This window comes from Dendropsophus ebraccatus, chromosome 14, assembly GCF_027789765.1.
Source record: "Dendropsophus ebraccatus isolate aDenEbr1 chromosome 14, aDenEbr1.pat, whole genome shotgun sequence".
Taxonomy (NCBI): Eukaryota; Metazoa; Chordata; class Amphibia; order Anura; family Hylidae; genus Dendropsophus; species Dendropsophus ebraccatus.
Window position 1 is genome coordinate 7,446,746 of NC_091467.1, and position 19,902 is coordinate 7,466,647.

Genomic DNA, 19,902 nt, shown 5'->3' on the forward strand with positions numbered 1-19,902 from the left:
TCGTTCGAATTCGATCGTTATAGTGAAAATTTGCACGATAATCGTTCCGTGGAAACGCAGCATAAGGCGGATACACAACTGCGTAATAAGAGTCCTGGCCAGACCCCACACATCTACAGACCCGATCTGTAAGCATTGTACCTATCCGCTATACATATACAGTGGTGCCTTGGCTTACGAGCATAATTTGTTCCAGGGTGGCGCTTGTAATCCAGATAACTCTTAAACCAAAGCAAAATTTCCCATAACAAATCATTAATCTGCAGACAATTGGTTCCACACCCCAAAAATAATGATTTTTTATTCAGAAAAACATGTAGAACAGATGAAACAAAACATTTAGAAACAGTGGAATATGTGATATTATAAGTTACTCTACAGTATAGCAGCATGTGGTATATAATGTATAGTAACTGTATAACCCTGATAACACCGCAGCTGGATATGTGATATATAAGTTACTGTACAGTATAGCAGCATGTGGTATATAATGTATAGTAACTGTATAACCCTGATAACACAGCAGCTGGATATGTGATATATAAGTTACTGTACAGTATAGCAGCATGTGGTATATAATGTATAGTAACTGTATAACCCTGATAACACAGCAGCTGGATATGTGATATATAAGTTACTGTACAGTATAGCAGCATGTGGTGTATAATGTATAGTAACTGTATAACCCTGATAACACAGCAGCTGGATATGTGATATATAAGTTACTGTACAGTATAGCAGCATGTGGTATATAATGTATAGTAACTGTATAACCCTGATAACACAGCAGCTGGATATGTGATATATAAGTTACTGCATAGTATAGCAGCATGTGGTATATAATGTATAGTAACTGTATAACCCTGATAACACAGCAGCTGGATATGTGATATATAAGTTACTGTACAGTATAGCAGCATGTGGTATATAATGTATAGTAACTGTATAACCCTGATAACATTGCAGCAGCTGGATATGTGATTTATAAGTTACTGTACAGTATAGCAGCATGTGGTATATAATGTATAGTAACTGTATAACCCTGATAACACAGCAGCTGGATATGTGATATATCAGTTACTGTACAGTATAGCAGCATGTGGTGTATAATGTATAGTAACTGTATAACCCTGATAACACAGCAGCTGGATATGTGATAAATAAGTTACTGTACAGTATAGCAATCAGCATGTGGTATATAATGTATAGTAACTGTATAACCCTGATAACACTGCAGCTGGATATGTGATATATTAGTTACTGTACATTATAGCAATCAGCATGTGGTGTATAATGTATAGTAACTGCATAACCCTGATAACACAGCAGCTGTATATGTGATATATAAGTTACTGTACAGTATAGCAGCATGTGGTGTATAATGTATAGTAACTGTATAACCCTGATAATACAGCAGCAGCTGGATATGTGATATATAAGTTACTGTACAGTATAGCAGCATGTGGTGTATAATGTATAGTAACTGTATAACTATGATAACACAGCAGCTGTATATGTGATATATAAGTTACTGTACAGTATAGCAGCATGTGGTATATAATGTATAGTAACTGTATAACCCTGATAACACAGCAGCAGCTGGATATGTGATATATAAGTTACTGTACAGTATAGCAATCAGCATGTGGTATATAATGTATAGTAACTGCATAACCTTGATAAAACAGCAGCTGGATATGTGATATATAAGTTACTGTGCAGTATAGCAGCATGTGGTGTATAATGTATAGTAACTGTATAACCCTGATAACACAGCAGCTGGATATCTGATATATAAGTTACTGTACAGTATAACAATCAGCATGTGGTATATAATGTATAGTAACTGTATAACCCTGATAACACTGCAGCAGGATATGTGATATATGTTACTGTACAGTATAGCAGCGTGGTGTATAATGTATAGTAACTGTATAACCCTGATAACACAGCAGCAGCTGGATATGTGATATATGTTACTGTACAGTATAGCAGCGTGGTGTATAATGTATAGTAACTGTATAACCCTGATAACACTGCAGCTGGATATGTGATATATAAGTTACTGTACAGTATAGTAAAGTGGTGTATAATGTATAGTAACTGTATAACCCTGATAACACTGCAGCTGGATATGTGATATATAAGTTACTGTACAGTATAGCAGCATGTGGTGTATAATGTATAGTAACTGTATAACCCTGATAACACAGCAGCTGGATAAGTGATATATAAGTTACTGTACAGTATAGCAATCAGCATGTGGTATATAATGTATAGTAACTGCATAACCCTGATAACACATCAGCAGGATATGTGATATATAAGTTACTGTACAGTATAGCAATCAGCATGTGGTGTATAATGTATAGTAACTGTATAACCCTGATAACACAGCAGCAGCTGGATATGTGATATATAAGTTACTGTACAGTATAGCAATCAGCATGTGGTGTATAATGTATAGTAACTGCATAACCCTGATAACACATCAGCTGGATATGTGATATATAAGTTACTGTACAGTATAGCAGCATGTGGTATATAATGTATAGTAACTGTATAACCCTGATAACACAGCAGCAGTTTGTAGATACAGGATGGAACTACAGATCCCCATAATGCAGTAGTGTAGTACAACAGGCTAGAATAGAGAAGCAGGGCTGCTGTCAGAGGTCTGTGTGGTCACATGGCAGCAATGGGGAAGGGGGGGTGTTCAGCATGGACCAATCAGGAAGTGAGCTGTGCAGGAGGACAGAGATAGAAACTTTAAATAAAGCAGTTTGAATGGCTGAGTGCAAGTGCAGGCACATTATAGCAGCAGTGTGTATAGCTGAGTGTAAGTGCAGGCACATTATAGCAGCAGTGTGTATAGCTGAGTGTAAGTGCAGGTACATTATAGCAGCAGTGTTTATAGCTGAGTGTGAGTGCAGGTACATTATAGCAGCAGTGTTTATAGCTGAGTGTGAGTGCAGGCACATTATAGCAGCAGTGTGTATAGCTGAGTGTGAGTGCAGGTACATTATAGCAGCAGTGTTTATAGCTGAGTGTGAGTGCAGGCACATTATAGCAGCAGTGTGTATAGCTGAGTGTAAGTGCAGGTACATTATAGCAGCAGTGAGTATAGCTGAGTGTAAATGCAGGCACATTATAGTAGCAGTGTGTATAGCTGAGTACAAGTGCAGGCACATTATAGCAGCAGTGTGTATAGCTGAGTGTGAGTGCAGGCACATTATAGCAGCAGTGTGTATAGCTGAGTGTAAGTGCAGGTACATTATAGCAGCAGTGAGTATAGCTGAGTGTAAATGCAGGCACATTATAGCAGCAGTGTGTATAGCTGAGTGTAAGTGCAGGCACATTATAGTAGCAGTGTGTATAGCTGAGTACAAGTGCAGGCCTATTATAGCAGCAGTGTGTATAGCTGAGTGTGAGTGCAGGCACATTATAGCAGCAGTGTGTATAGCTGAGTGCAAGTGCAGGCACATTATAGCAGCAGTGAGTATAGCTGAGTGTAAGTGCAGGTACATTATAGCAGCAGTGTTTATAGCTGAGTGTGAGTGCAGGCACATTATAGCAGCAGTGTGTATAGCTGAGTGTGAGTGCAGGTACATTATAGCAGCAGTGTTTATAGCTGAGTGTGAGTGCAGGCACATTATAGCAGCAGTGTGTATAGCTGAGTGCAAGTGCAGGCACATTATAGCAGCAGTGAGTATAGCTGAGTATAAATGCAGGCACATTATAGCAGGAATGGAGAGGATGGAGAACACAAGGGCTGACAGAGACTGCAGGAAGCATGAAGGAATGAGCAGGGCAGATGTGGGCACATACATGCAGCACTCTCTGTCTGGGGAGAGAGGGGTTACAGCTATGAAGAGATTACCTCCACAGTCCTGTCCCCTGATGTAAGCCCCAGCCTGAAAGGGACCTGCTATGATTTGGAAGGTGAGGAGACTTCCTGGGTCAGAGTACAGGGCTGTAGACCCCGCTATGTAGACCATACTTCTCCCCCGCTCCCCCTCCCACCCAGCACAGAGAGCTCTTACACCAAAGCAATGCTCTTACACCAAGTTACAATTTTGAAAAACTGTGAGTTCTTCTTCCAAAACGCTCTTAAACCAAGTTACTCTTAAACCAAGGTACCACTGTGTATATATATATTCCAGAGAGCTATACATGTGATAGGCAGTGACAAACAGGACAATACACAATCACATGTTACATGAGTAAGGGTCAATTTACACGGAGTAAACCTGGTGGAATTCCGCGGTGGCATGTCAACTCTTCCGAGCGGAGAGAGGAGGTGAGCGAGCCCTCCCATAGATTGTCAGTATGACACGGAGGCCGGCGAGATTGCACGGTGGATAGTTCCGCCGCGGAGTTCCACCAGTTTTACTCCATGTGAACTGGCCCTAAGGTAAATGGTGGACTGGTACATGGGGATAGAGGACCCTGCCCACCAGGGTTTATATATACCCTGTGTCTGTGTGCGGGGTACTTCCAAATATGTGTCAGGAATGCCATAGGCAGCTGCAGGCTCCTTACAGATGCGTGGACGCCACCTGCGTATTGCTGTCACTGTTGTGGAGCTGTTCCAGGAACAGATAAGAAGCGCAGGATTTCAGATGAAAAGGAGAACTCAAAGACTCACATTGAAATTATATGCAGTTAAAGGGGTATTCTGGCAAAATATATATTTTTTACTTCTATTTAAAAATCTCCAGTCTTCCAGTACTTATCAGCTGCTGTATGTGCTGCAGGAAGTGGTGTATTCTCTCCAGTCTGACACAGTGCTCTCTGCTGCCACCTCTGTCCATGTCAGGAACTGTCCAGAGCAGCAGCAAATCCCCTCTCCTGCTCTGGACAGTTCCTGACATGGACAGAGGTGGCAGCAGAGAGCTCTGTGTCAGACACCTTTATATATGTTACAGGGGACATATTTTTAGATTTCTCCACCCATTGTAGGAGCACCCCTTACTCCTGCTGTCAATAGACCTGTAGCCTTTTGTGGCCTCCAAGTTCGTTGTCCCAGGATAACTGAGTGGTTTGGGGACAGGCCAAGGATGAAGCAATACTTTGCTGTGATGATGAGACATGATAGGATCCATTCACAAATTTCTCCAATGCGCTGGCACGCTTAGCTGACAATCCAGAGCATCTCATCCTGCACTGGGTGCTGTAAGATTTGCAGTCAAGATGTAACTTTATTTATAGGTATCTTGTCCTTAGTCGACTTGAAGTCCAAGAGGTGACTTGAAGTGTCTGCTTCAGGCAGTACCACCTGCTGATGATCCAAGGAGGCGACAGGGCTGGCCCTTTAAGTGAAAGCGTTCATAGTTAACCATGGTGCTGTGATTGACAGAGTGAGGAGCCATTGTCTCCCTGCCCTGCCAATCAATCCTGAGGCTACAGGCAGCATTATATGTCAGGCCGCTCTCTCTTCCCAAACTTTCCTCTCAGAGAAGGAGGAGGAGGCGCAGAAGAATTGCAGCTCTGCAGCTAGGCGAGTATGGCTTTTTTAAATTGCACAGGTGGGATACCTATATGGGGGGTGCCTAACATGAGGGATTACCTACAGAGCGTATGCCTACATTGGGGGGGGGGGGTTATGACTACATGCAGGGAGATTACCTACATTGGGGATATTATATAGTGGCTGGGGGCAGGAGGGGGGGCAACTGCCAGGGGGACTATCTGCTGGGGAATACCTACATGAGGGGATACACTTTACTGTGGGCCTAACTGCTATATGGGTGCATGGAGGGGACCTAACTACTATTTAGAAGCATAAAGCGGTACTAATATACATTTACAGAGAAGGGTGCCTAATCACTATATGATGGCACAAAGGGGGCCTAACCAATATATGATGGCACAAAGGGGACCTAATCACTATATGAGGGCACAGAGGGGGCCTAACCAATATATGATGGCACAAAGGGGCCTAACCAATATATGATGGCCCAAAGGGGCCTAATCACTTTATGAGGGCACAGAGGGGGCCTAACCAATATATGATGGCACAAAGGGGCCTAACCAATATATGATGGCACAAAGGAGACCTAATCACTATATGAGGGCACAGAGGGGGCCTAACCAATATATGATGGCACAAAGGGGCCTAACCAATATATGATGGCCCAAAGGGGCCTAATCACTTTATGAGGGCACAGAGGGGGCCTAACCAATATATGATGGCACAAAGGGGACCTAATCACTATATGATGGCACAAAGGAGACCTAATCACTATATGAGGGCACAGAGGGGGCCTAACCAATATATGATGGCACAAAGGGGCCTAACCAATATATGATGGCACAAAGGGGGCCTAACCACTATATGATGGCCCAAAGGGGCCTAACCAATATATGATGGTACAAAGGGGCCTAACCAATATATGATGGCACAAAGGGGCCTAACCAATATATGATGGCACAAAAGGGCCTAACCAATATATGATGGCACAGAGGGGGTCTAATCACTATATGATGGCACAAAGGGGGCCTAACAAATATATAAGGGCACAAAGGGGGCCTAACCAATATATAAGGGCACAAAGGGGGCCTAACAAATATATAAGGGCACAAAGGGGGCCTAACCAATATATAAGGGCACAAAGGGGGCCTAATCACTATATGATGGCACAAAGGGGGCCTAACCAATATATAAGGGCACAAAGGGGGCCTAATCACTATATGATGGCACAAAGGGGGCCTAACCAATATATAAGGGCACAAAGGGGGCCTAATCACTATATGATGGCACAAAGGGGCCTAAGCAATATATGATGGCACAGGGGGGCTTCAATACAATTTAGTGGCCCAGAGGGCCCTTATTACTGTAGGGGCACAGGGAGGACCTCCTTACTACATGTGCTGGAGTAAAGCACAGAGGTGGCCCACACCACTCCGATCAGAGAAGATGTCACATGTGAGTCCCTGGCTATAAGTCCCTGTCATCATTTATAGGGTCTGCACTGGTATCTACCATTACATGGGCACTGTACAGGGGGATTGTGGGGGTGCCTGGGGCAGCAGACTGTCCTGATTCATCCCTGCTTGTCCCAGAGACACTGTATGTATATAAACTGAAGCTGCCGACCACATGATCTGCTTTCCAGGAGCAAAAGGCAAGCGCTTACTTTACATAAACTTTATTTATACACCCTGGCGCTGGCACATGGCCTATGGTGGATGGCGCCAGCACAGGTGTGAGAACTATCTGGGTGACACGCTGATGTAAGGGCGGCACTATCTTGTCTCTGGCACACTTGGCAGTGACTCTCTGCAGCTTATCAGGCGCTGTACATGTGAAGGACTGGTGCTCGGGGAGTGACTACACGGTCAGCGCCTCCTCTCCCGCTCCAATCACCTCTGTGTTCACTAATGTTACCTGCCCAGGAGTCACATCTACCCGGCTGCACCTCAAGCTCAGACGTGAAGGGGAAAGGGTAGTCACAAAAACACAACATCATCCACTCTCCAATCCTTTATGGCGCCTCCAAGTGATAAGATAAGGAAACTTTATGGTGCTCTGTGATTGTCTGTCAGTAGGGCAAGGTTAGAATTACTGACACTAAACCACCGGGCAGCAGGGACTGAGGCACTAAACACCAGACAGCAGGGACTGGGGGACTAAACCACCGGACAGCAGGGACTGGGGGACTAAACACCAGACAGCAGGGACTGGGGGACTAAACCACCAGACAGCAGGGACTGGGGGACTAAACCACCGGACAGCAGGGACTGGGGGACTAAACACCAGACAGCAGGGACTGAAGCACTAAACTACCAGGCAGCAGGGACTGAGGCACTAAACACCAGACAGCAGGGACTGGGGGACTAAACACCAGACAGCAGGGACTGGAGGACTAAACCACCGGACAGCAGGGACTGGGGGACTAAACACCAGACAGCAGGGACTGGGGGACTAAACACCAGACAGCAGGGACTGGGGGACTAAACACCAGACAGCAGGGACTGAAGCACTAAACTACCAGGCAGCAGGGACTGAGGCACTAAACACCAGACAGCAGGGACTGAGGCACTAAACACCAGGCAGCACGGACTGAGGCACTAAACACCAGACAGCAGGGACTGGGGGACTAAACACCAGACAGCAGGGACTGGGGGACTAAACACCAGACAGCAGGGACTGGGGGACTAAACCACCGGACAGCAGGGACTGGGGGACTAAACACCAGACAGCAGGGACTGGGGGACTAAACACCAGACAGCAGGGACTGGGGGACTAAACACCAGACAGCAGGGACTGGGGGACTAAACCACCAGACAGCAGGGACCGAAGCACTAAACTACCAGACAGCAGGGACTGAAGCACTAAACTACCAGGCAGCAGGGACTGAGGCACAACAGACAGCAGGGACTGGGGCACTTAACACCAGACAGCAGGGACTGAGGCAGTAAACACCAGACAGCAGGGACTGAGGCACTAAACACCAGGCAGCAGGGACTGAGGCACTAAACACCAGACAGCAGGGACTGAGGCACAAAATACCAGACAGCAGGGACTGGGGCACTTAACACCAGACAGCAGGGACTGGGGCACTAAACACCAGACAGCAGTGACTGGGGGACTAAACCACCGGACAGCAGGGACTGAGGCACAACACACCAGACAGCAGGGACTGAGGCACAACACACCAGACAGCAGGGACTGAGGCACAACACAACAGACAGCAGGGACTGGGGCACTTAACACCAGACAGCAGGGACTGAGGCAGTAAACACCAGACAGCAGGGACTAAGACCACCAGACAGCAGGGACTGGGGCACTAAACACTAAACACCAGGGACTGAGGCACTAAAGCACCGGACAGCAGGGACTAAGGCAATTGTCATGTAATGACAAGGGAATAACCAAGGTTAGGTATCCATCCACAGACAGCTGTTTACTGAGAGTCCAAGGAGTGTAACAAGGATGCAGTCTATTGCAAGCCCACTCTAAAAAGAGATGGGCCCCCAACCAACCACATTCCCTACCCCTCCGGGCCAGAAGGCTCCTGGAAGGGTTCAGGACAAATATCTCCTCGCTGCCGAAGCAGAGAGAGGACCAACGCCGCTCACAGCAACCACCCGAGCGCCAGCCTAGGCGTTCCCCTATAAGCGGCCACCAAATGGTTTGGCTATCTCCCGAAGGGGACCCAGGGTTGCTGGGAGGCAAAGAACCTAATGGTCACACATGCCTCCCCTAGACCTCCAGGGGGACACCCAAAAGTGCGACCGCAACCTCAAAATAGCTCTCAACAGCCGGAGACTGGAAAGCTAGAGGTGAGTGCTCAAAGAGGTGATAGTGAAGCGCCGTGCAAAGTGCTTTCACTCAGTGCTTTCCCCAGTGAGTTACAGCACCCCTGAGTTACCACTGCCAGGGCACTTCTAGCGCCTCAGCCCTCTACCTCCTGGAAACCTCATGGCCTGAATCCAGATGGGCATGGTATTTTGCGGAGGCCGGCCTGCGCTACAGCCAACCCCTCAACCCCTATTCCATCCGTGTGGTTCTCACAAACAGAACAGATACTACACTTGATCTTAACCAAAAGGCTGAGAAGCGATCTTTAGACAGCTGTTTCTTGGTGTTGCCCCTCATCAGTGTGGAGCAGGATTCTGGCAAGGTGGGAGCAATGCCTAGTAAAGCAATTCCATCCGTGTGGTTCTCACGAACAGAACAGATACTACACTTGATCTTAACCAAAGGCTGAGAAGCGATCCACAGAAAGCTGTTTCGGGGTGTTGCCCCTCATCAGTGTGGAGCAGGATTCTGGCTAGGTGGGAGCAATGCCTAGTAAAGCAAAAATAGAGATCGCTGATCTCAGGGAGACCCGCCAAACGATAACATGGCCGGCTGCTAGTTAAAGCGCTCAATGCAGTGAAATCCTAGGTGCATTGCTCCCTGGGAAACATGAATATGCAAAAAAGAGAGCCCGTGGAGCCTCATTGAAGAGTCTCGAAACACAGGACCAGCCAGATATACCTCCGGGAAGGACCCAGCCAAGGAGCGGCTCCTGTAGGGAAACCACCAAAACCACCATATTAAGTGGCCCTATAAGTCAATGTAACCACAATGGAAAAACCAAGGCCAGACTAGTCCTGTGTTTTGAGACTCTTAGATGAGGCTCTACGGGCTCTTATTTTGCATATTCATGTTTCCCAGGGAGCAATGCACCTAGGATATCACTGCATTGAGCGCTTTAACCGGCAGCCAGCAGTGTTATCGTTTGGCTGGTCTCTCTGAGATCAGTGATCTGTTTCTCATACGGCCCCGTTTAATCAGAGTGCTGGGCAGGGTGACGGAAGTAACATGCTCTTACCTCCCTGCTATCCCACATCTCTGCTCCGGAGCGCTTCTGGGTCTGAATAGGGACCTAGGACGTAGCGTGTTAGGCCTGCTTAGCCGGTCAACGGCCATAGGGGGTCCCTCCTCGGCCACTTACTGCCTGAACAGTCCTAACACGTCACGTCACAGGTCCCCAGGATTATATTGGCCAATAAAAGTATCACTACTAAGATACTTCAAAAGTATTTACCTCCACATGGATTTCTCTGGCTAACACGGTGCCGTACTATCATGTTCCTAAGAAGAATGGAGGAACGGGAGACAATACGGGGTGAATTATCGGACCTTGTGGATAGAACGTGTCTGGTGAGGATCCAGAATCTGCACAGATATCACAGCAACTTTCTGCTCCGTCTTCAGGTCCAGATAATGTTGCAGGAATCAGCTTCACCATCTGGAAATGTTGTCCCCGCCTGTCCGCATCCCTCTGAGTGTCATCTATACAGCTCCGGAGCACCTGTCACCACGCTAGTCCTCTATAGACATGCCCTCTAAAATAAGGACATAACTACCAAGGTAGAGCAGCTACCGACAACCACATTACTGTACATCCCTGGCTCTAAAACCTGCGTATCTAGGAGTTATAAAGCCTCCATTATAGCAGTGTGAGACTGGGAAACCAGGGGCCACCGGAGCATATTATCCTGGGGCCACCAGAGGGAATGATCCAGGGGCCACTGGAGGAAATGATCTGGGGCCCAGCGGAGGAAATGATCCTGGGGGCCAACAGAGCATATTATCCTGGGGCCACCAGAGGGAATAATCCCGGGCCCAGCGGAGGAAATGATCGTGGGAGCCACTGGAGGGAATGATCCTGGGGGCCACTGGAGGGAATGATCCAGGGGCCACCAGAGGGAATGATCCCGGGCCCAGCGGAGGAAATGATCCAGGGGCCACCGGAGGGAATGATCCAGGGGCCACCAGAGGGAATGATCCCGGGCCCAGCGGAGGAAATGATCGTGGGAGCCACCGCAGGAAATGATCGTGGGGGCCACCAGAGGGAATGATCCCGGGCCCAGCGGTGGAAATGATCCTGGGGCCACCGGAGGAAATGATCCAGGGGCCACGAGAGGGAATGATCCCGGGCCCAGCGGAGGAAATGATCCTGGGGGCCACCGGAGGGAATGATCCAGGGGCCACCAGAGGGAATGATCCCGGGCCCAGCGGAGGAAATGATCCTGGGGGCCACCGGAGGGAATGATCAAGGGGCCACCAGAGGGAATGATCCTGGGGCCACCAGAGGGAATGATCCTGGGGGCCCCCAGAGGGAATGATCCCAGGGCCACCAGAGGAAATGATCCCAGGGCCACCAGAGGAAATGATCCCAGGGCCACCAGAGGAAATGATCCTAGGGGCCCCCAGAGGAAATGATCCTGGGGGCCAACAGAGCATATTATCCTGGGGCCACCAGAGGGAATAATCCCAGGCCCAGCGGAGGAAATGATCCTGGGGCCACCGGAGGGAATGATCCTGGGGGCCACCGGAGAGAATGATCCAGGGGCCACCAGAGGGAATGATCCCGGGCCCAGCGGAGGAAATGATCCTGGGGCCACCGGAGGGAATGATCCAGGGGCCACCAGAGGGAATGATCCCGGGCCCAGCGGAGGAAATGATCCTGGAGGCCACCGGAGGGAATGATCCAGGGGCCACCAGAGGGAATGATCCCGGGTACAGCGGAGGAAATGATCCTGGGGGCCACCGGAGGGAATGATCCAGGGGCCACCAGAGGAAATGATCCTAGGGGCCCCCAGAGGAAATGATCCTAGGGGCCCCCAGAGGGAATGATCCCGGGGCCACCAGAGGGAATAATCCCGGGGCCACCAGAGGAAATGATCCTGGGGCCACTAGTAAAGAACCAGTGAGAAGCGATATACTGACCATATTCTATTCTGGATTTATCTTTATCTGTAACTGTATCTGTATCTGTAACTATAACTACCTTGTGAATAACAAGTTTTCAGTTGAACTACACCTCCCAGAATGCTCTGACCCATATAGAGGCAGATACCAATGATACACAGACTATGCACAACATATAAGTGATTACAGTGCAGTTACACCCATGGACTCACAGGAGGTGTCTTCCCTAATCGGAGATTCTCAATCTATTTTTTCTTGGCCATCATGAAGAATTCTCCAGGCCACAACTCGTCCTCTCAGAATCTGCCAGACAAATAGTTTAGGTTTCTCTCTCATACAATATAGGCATCCTCTGTGCCCCTATACACTAGTTAGGTCCCATGTGTGCCCCCATATAGTAGTTAAGCCTGTACGTGCCTCATATCGTAGATAGGCCCTCCTCTGTGCATTCATATAGTAGTTAGGCACCTGCACAATATAGTAGTTAGTCCCTCTCAGTGTCCCCATATAGTTGTTAGCCCCCCTCTGTGCATCCATACAGTAGTTAGGTGCCCCACTGCGCACCCATTTTAGCGGTTAAGCATCCCTGTGCAGGTAATATCCCCCATACAGGAATCACCCTGTAGGTAGTGAGTGTCCCCCCCAAGTAGGCAGTATCCTTCTGTAGTTGGTGACTCTCCAGGCATCCATATATTGTAGTTAGGCATCTCTGTGCAGATAGTATCCCCCATCCCCATTTAGGTAATCCCCCCTGGTAGTCCACCCAATAGGTAGTATACCCCATGCTTCAGCCTACACCTTACACTTACACCACTTCCTGCAGGACATACAGCAGCTGATAAGTACTGGAAGACTAGAGATTTTTTTTTTTTATAGAAGTAAATTATAAACTGTATAATTTTCTGACACCAGTTGATTTTTTTTGCCACAGCACCCCTTTAAGGCCCCTTTGCTTTAGCCTTTATACTTAGATGCAGCAGAGCTAGGACAGTAAGCTAAACCTTAGCTCTATGTGAGGGAAAGCTTAGACTCGGTTGTGATTTAGTGTTACCAATAATAGACAAACGGCTGAGGAATAGATCACCTATATAGCAGTGCATATAAATGTGTACAGCAGGTATATAGAACACAGTGACGTATGTGAAAGTACCGAGGCCACCGGGGAGCCCATAACCTAGCAGCCGTTACCCCGCTCCATCTAGCGTTAACTCTCTAAGGCCTGATACCTACGGAAACAATGTTAATTGATGTTGATGGTGTAAAGACTACCCTTCCCAGCATGCAGTTCACCAGAGCTAGCTGTATGCAGACAGTGAAGAAGCAGGGGGTGTGAGAGAAACAGAAGACGTGTGAATGCTGCTCTGGAGAACAGGCTGCAACCAAAACTGGGCATCCATATGGGATACCAGTCTGAATGTGACAATATCAGAGCCTGGAGAGGGGATAGGGGAAGAGGTGACCCCCTCTATGGCTACAGATCACCAGGCAGCCAATGTTCTCCACTGTAGACCACAAAAGTTCTCATTATTACCCTTTTCCACCCTAGACCACCAGGGAAGTACCATGGCATGACTACTGACCTTTACCTGTCAGCAATATTATCAATGTTGTTACCGATCACCATGATCATCACGAACTACTTCAACCTGCAAGATACTATAGACTACCATGAATATTTTATCCTGCATCCCCCCAGCCCACCAGGGACGTGTCACTGTCTCCGCTCTTTATTACATCAGTGAGGCTCTCTGGACATGTAGGGTCTTTGTGTAGCTGCTATTTGGAGCTGTGGTTGTACCCCTGGGGGTGAGAAGGAGGGGCTGCCTCTATTCTCGGCACATCACCTATACACCTGAGATGAGCTGCACCTGAGGACCTTTTATTGGAGACGTCTATTTTCCGTACTGCGGCCATATTCACATTGTTGGTGGAGTTACAGAATCCTGGGTATATAGGAGACCCACACACTGAGGGCCAGACAGAGGGCTGGGGGGGCTGCTGGGACGTGCAGGGAAACGTGTGTTGTGGGAAGGATGAAGAGTAATAATACTGCCCTATAATATCACATATACTGCCTACATACCAGCACCATGCTATATCCACATAATACTGCTATATACTGCCAACATACCAGCACCATGCTATACCCACATAATACTGCTATATACTGCCAACATAACAGCACCATGCTATATCCACATAATACTGCTATATACTGCCAACATAACAGCACCATGCTATATCCACATAATACTGCTATATACTGCCAACATAACAGCACCATGCTATACCCACATAATACTGCTATATAGTGTCTACATACCAGCACCATGCTATACCCACATAATACTGCTATATACTGCCAACATAACAGCACCATGATATATCCACATAATACTGCTATATACTGTCTACATACCAGCACCATGCTATGCCCACATAATACTGCTATATAGTGTCTACATACCAGCACCTTGCTATATCCACATAATACTGCTATATACTGCCTACATACCAGCACCATGCTATACCCACATAATACTGCTATATACTGCCAACATAACAGCACCATGCTATATCCACATAATACTGCTATATACTGCCAACATACCAGCACCATGCTATGCCCACATAATACTGCTATATAGTGCCTACATACCAGCACCATGCTATATCCACATAATACTGCTATATACTGCCAACATAACAGCACCATGCTATATCCACATAATACTGCTATATACTGCCAACATAACAGCACCATGCTATATCCACATAATACTGCTATATACTGCCAACATACCAGCACCATGCTATATCCACATAATACTGCTATATACTGCCAAAATAACAGCACCATGCTATATCCACATAATACTGCTATATACTGCCTACATACCAGCACCACGCTACGCCCACATAATACTGCTATATACTGCCTACATACCAGCACCATGCTATACCCACATAATACTGCTATATACTGCCTACATACCAGCACCATGCTATATCCACATAATACTGCTATATACTGTCTACATACCAGCACCATGCTATACCCACATAATACTGCTATATACTGCCAACATACCAGCACCATGCTATACCCACATAATACTGCTATATACTGCCTACATACCAGCACTGTGCTATACCCACATAATACTGCTATATAGTGCCTACATACCAGCACTGTGCTATATCCACATAATACTGCTATATAGTGTCTACATACCAGCACCATGCTATATCCACATAATACTGCTATATACTGCCTACATACCAGCACTGTGCTATATCCACATAATACTGCTATATAGTGTCTACATACCAGCACCATGCTATATCCACATAATACTGCTATATACTGCCTACATACCAGCACCACGCTACGCCCACATAATACTGCTATATACTGCCTACATACCAGCACCACGCTATATCCACATAATACTGCTATATACTGCCTACATACCAGCACCATGCTACGCCCACATAATACTGCTATATACTGCCTACATACCAGCACCACGCTACGCCCACATAATACCGCTACACAACAGTGCCGTACACATGTTCACATAATACTTTAATAGGCCTAAGACCTAAATTATATAAAGCCAACCTAATACTGTCTCAGGCCGTGCTCAGATGCTGTATGAACATCGGCTGTTGTTTGACATTGACCGTTTTTTGACGTGTCGGTGAACATCGCTTTATTTAAATTGGAATGCAGGCATATTCGGGTGTGCCTGCGCTCCAATTGTGCCATAGATCACAGTGTAAAGAACGGCCGGGAGCCATGTGTGGCCGCTATTTAATGAATGGCGGACGTACAAAATAGACATGACGGTTATTTTGTGCGGCTGCGGAGAACAACAGCCACAGTGAATACAGTGTGTATATACTATGGCCGTTGTTCCATACAATCTAATGTAATGCCACACTGTCAGTGAACAACGGCCATAGTTGCAATAACAGATGTGGTTTTTTGTGTGAATGTGGCCCTATAGTGAATATTATCCTACGCGCCCTGATTATACCGACATATAGTGCCTGGATACCATTATAACTGCAGTACTACATACTGCCGGTGCGGTGATGTACCCATGATGCACTGGGGCACTGTGTGCTGGAGGTCCCGACACTGCCACATCTCGGAGTATTATTCAGTACACACCAGGTTCATGGCTCTATAGGTCAATGACAGTCTACAGTGAGACTATAAGGAAAGATTGCCCCCTAGTGTCCGTGTGGGTAATATACATCATATCATTGGAACCTTAGCAGTAAGGAGCTGTCACCTGACCCCTTTTGACTCATCTGATTGGCCGTCCATTCTCATTTACATAGATTATTTGGAATTCCCTGGGTTTGGTAAAATGTGATGTGATTGTTCTGACAATTGTAGACAAACGCTGTATAATGTAACCAATATAATAAGACACAGACAGTTCTATTATTCAGGTTTGTTACCGAGCACAACGAGTAAACACCCACAGTGCAGGGAGGAAAAGTAACCTTTCAGAACATGAGGGCCTGGGTGTCCATCAATTCACTGATACACAAATCGTCTACAAACCATGGCTGCTTTCCATAAGGGGGGGGGGGGGTCCTGATCCGATCACTTCAAGAGCACACGGGCGATCCTGAGGAGAGACAGAAGAACACACTCCAGACTGCAAAACCTCCGCCCATGTGTCCCCCATTACAGATACACCGAGCCAAGCAAGAACCCCACGAAGAAGCCGCTGCTGTCCAGAAAACATGGCGGCCGACAAGGAGACTGCTGCTAAAAAGGGGATTGCACGTTATTAAAGGGGTACCCTAACAGTAAAAACATATTCCTTATTTACAGATTCATTGCTGGAATATCTCTTTAGGCCACCTTCACACACTGTGAAAACATTGGCCGTTGCAACAACGGCCAAGTTGTGTGAACGTGACCTTAAAGGGAACCAATCAAACCAATCGCGCTGATATGGTTCCCCGAACCGCTGTATACAGCTCCTGCAGCTGGGACTGTATACCCGGAAAAAAGCACTTTAATCCCCTGGTCGTGTGACAGGCAGAGGCGGGGAGGTAGTCATCTGGGCGGCTCCCCACCCGTATCTAGTCACCGCGCTCTGCCTGTCAGCGCGCTCCGAGAGATGACTGACAGGCAGAGAGGTCCCTTACTGGTCTCTCTGCCTGTCAATCATCCCTCTGAGCAGCGCGGTGACTAGATACGGGCGGGGAGCCGCCCAGACGACTACCTCCCCGCCTCTGCCTGTGGGATTAAAGTGCCTTTTTTTCGGGTATACAGTTCCTGCTGCTGTATACAGTGGTTCAGCCCATTGGGCTGATTGGTTCCCTTTAAAATCAAGGCTTGTCTTACCTTTTTCTCCCTGCACCATGGATCTTTACCCAATATGGCATTCTCATAATGAAAAGGGGGTCTCATTGTGGGGACCCCAATAACTCTAAGGATAATACGCTGCTGGAGTTGACTGACTTGGCATGGTAGCTATAGTGAGTATCTGTATATATATATATGGGTATCCCGGACGGGTCTTGCCCTGCACAGTGTAATACGGGATCCCGCCGCTCCTCCTTGTTGGATAAAGGTAATGCTGTGTTATTTTTCACGCCCGCTCGGCACGATGTGAGGACGTCCTAACCCCAGTAATGGACTCTCCCGGTTACTTAGCCTTCAATTAAAAGCTTAAGCCGGGATCTCTGCTGTAAACAGGATTAGTGAAGTTTAGGCTACGCAAAAGCTACAACGCTCCAGCACCTCACTGAACCTATTTTTACGAGACGCGTGTGAGCGAGATGGCGGAATAATTTACCAGGGAGCATTGTAATAAATCATCCCGCGCTCTGTATGATGGAGGAGGCTACAGGATCTATGGTTCTCTAGCGTATGCCAACACGTCCATGGCTGCCATGGCATGCTGGGAGTTGTAGTTTTGCAACAATGCTAAAGCTACAGGTTGGAACGCTTTTTCTAGATGCCATAGTTCCAACTTTAAGCTGTCAGTGCATGCTGGGAGTTGTAGTCTGCAACGGCTGGAAAGCTAAAGGTTGGGAAACAGTAATATACAAAGGAAACTGTTTCCTGGAGGTATCTGTTCTTGGTAAAGCTGGGTGACAACAATAGAGCCTCCTGTCAGCTGTCAGATGGTTAGTAACGGACGCTGCCAGAGACCAAGCTGCACAGCAGTGTAGAGAATGAAGCTGCCAACAAGTGACGGAGCTGCCATGGCTGATACTATAGATGTCACATAGATAGAGGACATAAATATAGGGCATGTAGTGCTAACACTGACCATTAGATGGCAGCATTGTGCATTGTATAACAATACAGTATTGTGTTTCACATCCAGAAAAACAATACAAATATTTATGTTATAAAGTCTTATATATCAAACTCTGTTTACATCCTGTTATCCGTATTCTTATTATGGGGGGATGTGTAGGTGTATATGGGGGAGATGTGTAGATGTATATGGGGGATGTGTAGGTGTATATGGGGGATGTGTAGATGTATATGGGGGGATGTGTAGATGTATATGGGGGGATGTGTAGGTGTATATGGGGGATGTGTAGATGTATATGGGGGGATGTGTAGATGTATATGGGGGGATGTGTAGATGTATATGGGGGGATGTGTAGATGTATATGGGGGATGTGTAGGTGTATATGGGGGATGTGTAGATGTATATGGGGGGATGTGTAGATGTATATGGGGGATGTGTAGATGTATATGGGGGATGTGTAGGTGTATATGGGGGGGGATGTGTAGGTGTATATGGGGGGATGTGTAGATGTATATGGGGGGTGTGTAGGTGTATATGGGGGGATGTGTAGATGTATATGGGGGATGTGTAGATGTATATGGGGGATGTGTAGATGTATATGGGGGGATGTGTAGGTGTATATGGGGGGGATGTGTAGATGTATATGGGGGGATGTGTAGGTGTATATGGGGGATGTGTAGATGTATATGGGGGATGTGTAGATGTATATGGGGGGATGTGTAGGTGTATATGGGGGGGATGTGTAGATGTATATGGGGGGATGTGTAGGTGTATATGGGGGAGATGTGTAGATGTATATGGGGGATGTGTAGATGTATATGGGGGGATGTGTAGATGTATATGGGGGGATGTGTAGATGTATATGGGGGATGTGTAGATGTATATGGGGGATGTGTAGATGTATATGGGGGGATGTGTAGGTGTATATGGGGGGGATGTGTAGATGTATATGGGGGGATGTGTAGGTGTATATGGGGGAGATGTGTAGATGTATATGGGGGGGATGTGTAGGTGTATATGGGGGGATGTGTAGGTGTATATGGGGGGATGTGTAGATGTATATGGGGGAGATGTGTAGATGTATATGGGGGGGATGTGTAGGTGTATATGGGGGGATGTGTAGGTGTATATGGGGGGATGTGTAGATGTATATGGGGGGATGTGTAGGTGTATATGGGGGAGATGTGTAGATGTATATGGGGGGGATGTGTAGGTGTATATGGGGGGATGTGTAGGTGTATATGGGGGGATGTGTAGATGTATATGGGGGGATGTGTAGATGTATATGGGGGATGTGTAGATGTATATATGGGGGGATGTGGAGATGTATATGGGGGATGTGTAGATGTATATGGGGGATGTGTAGGTGTATATGGGGGGGGATGTGTA

The 19,902-nt window shown here is 47.1% G+C and overlaps 1 protein-coding gene and 2 pseudogenes across 1 annotated transcript in view; all 3 read right to left on the reverse strand.

Annotated features, from left to right (window-relative positions):
- ATF5 (activating transcription factor 5) overlaps positions 1-19,902 on the reverse strand; it is a 42,171-nt gene that overhangs the window by 14,129 nt on the left and 8,140 nt on the right. The gene's annotated exons all lie outside the window — the stretch shown is intronic.
- LOC138773124 (U2 spliceosomal RNA) lies at positions 9,508-9,570 on the reverse strand (annotated as a pseudogene).
- Positions 9,625-9,724, reverse strand: LOC138773137 (U2 spliceosomal RNA; annotated as a pseudogene).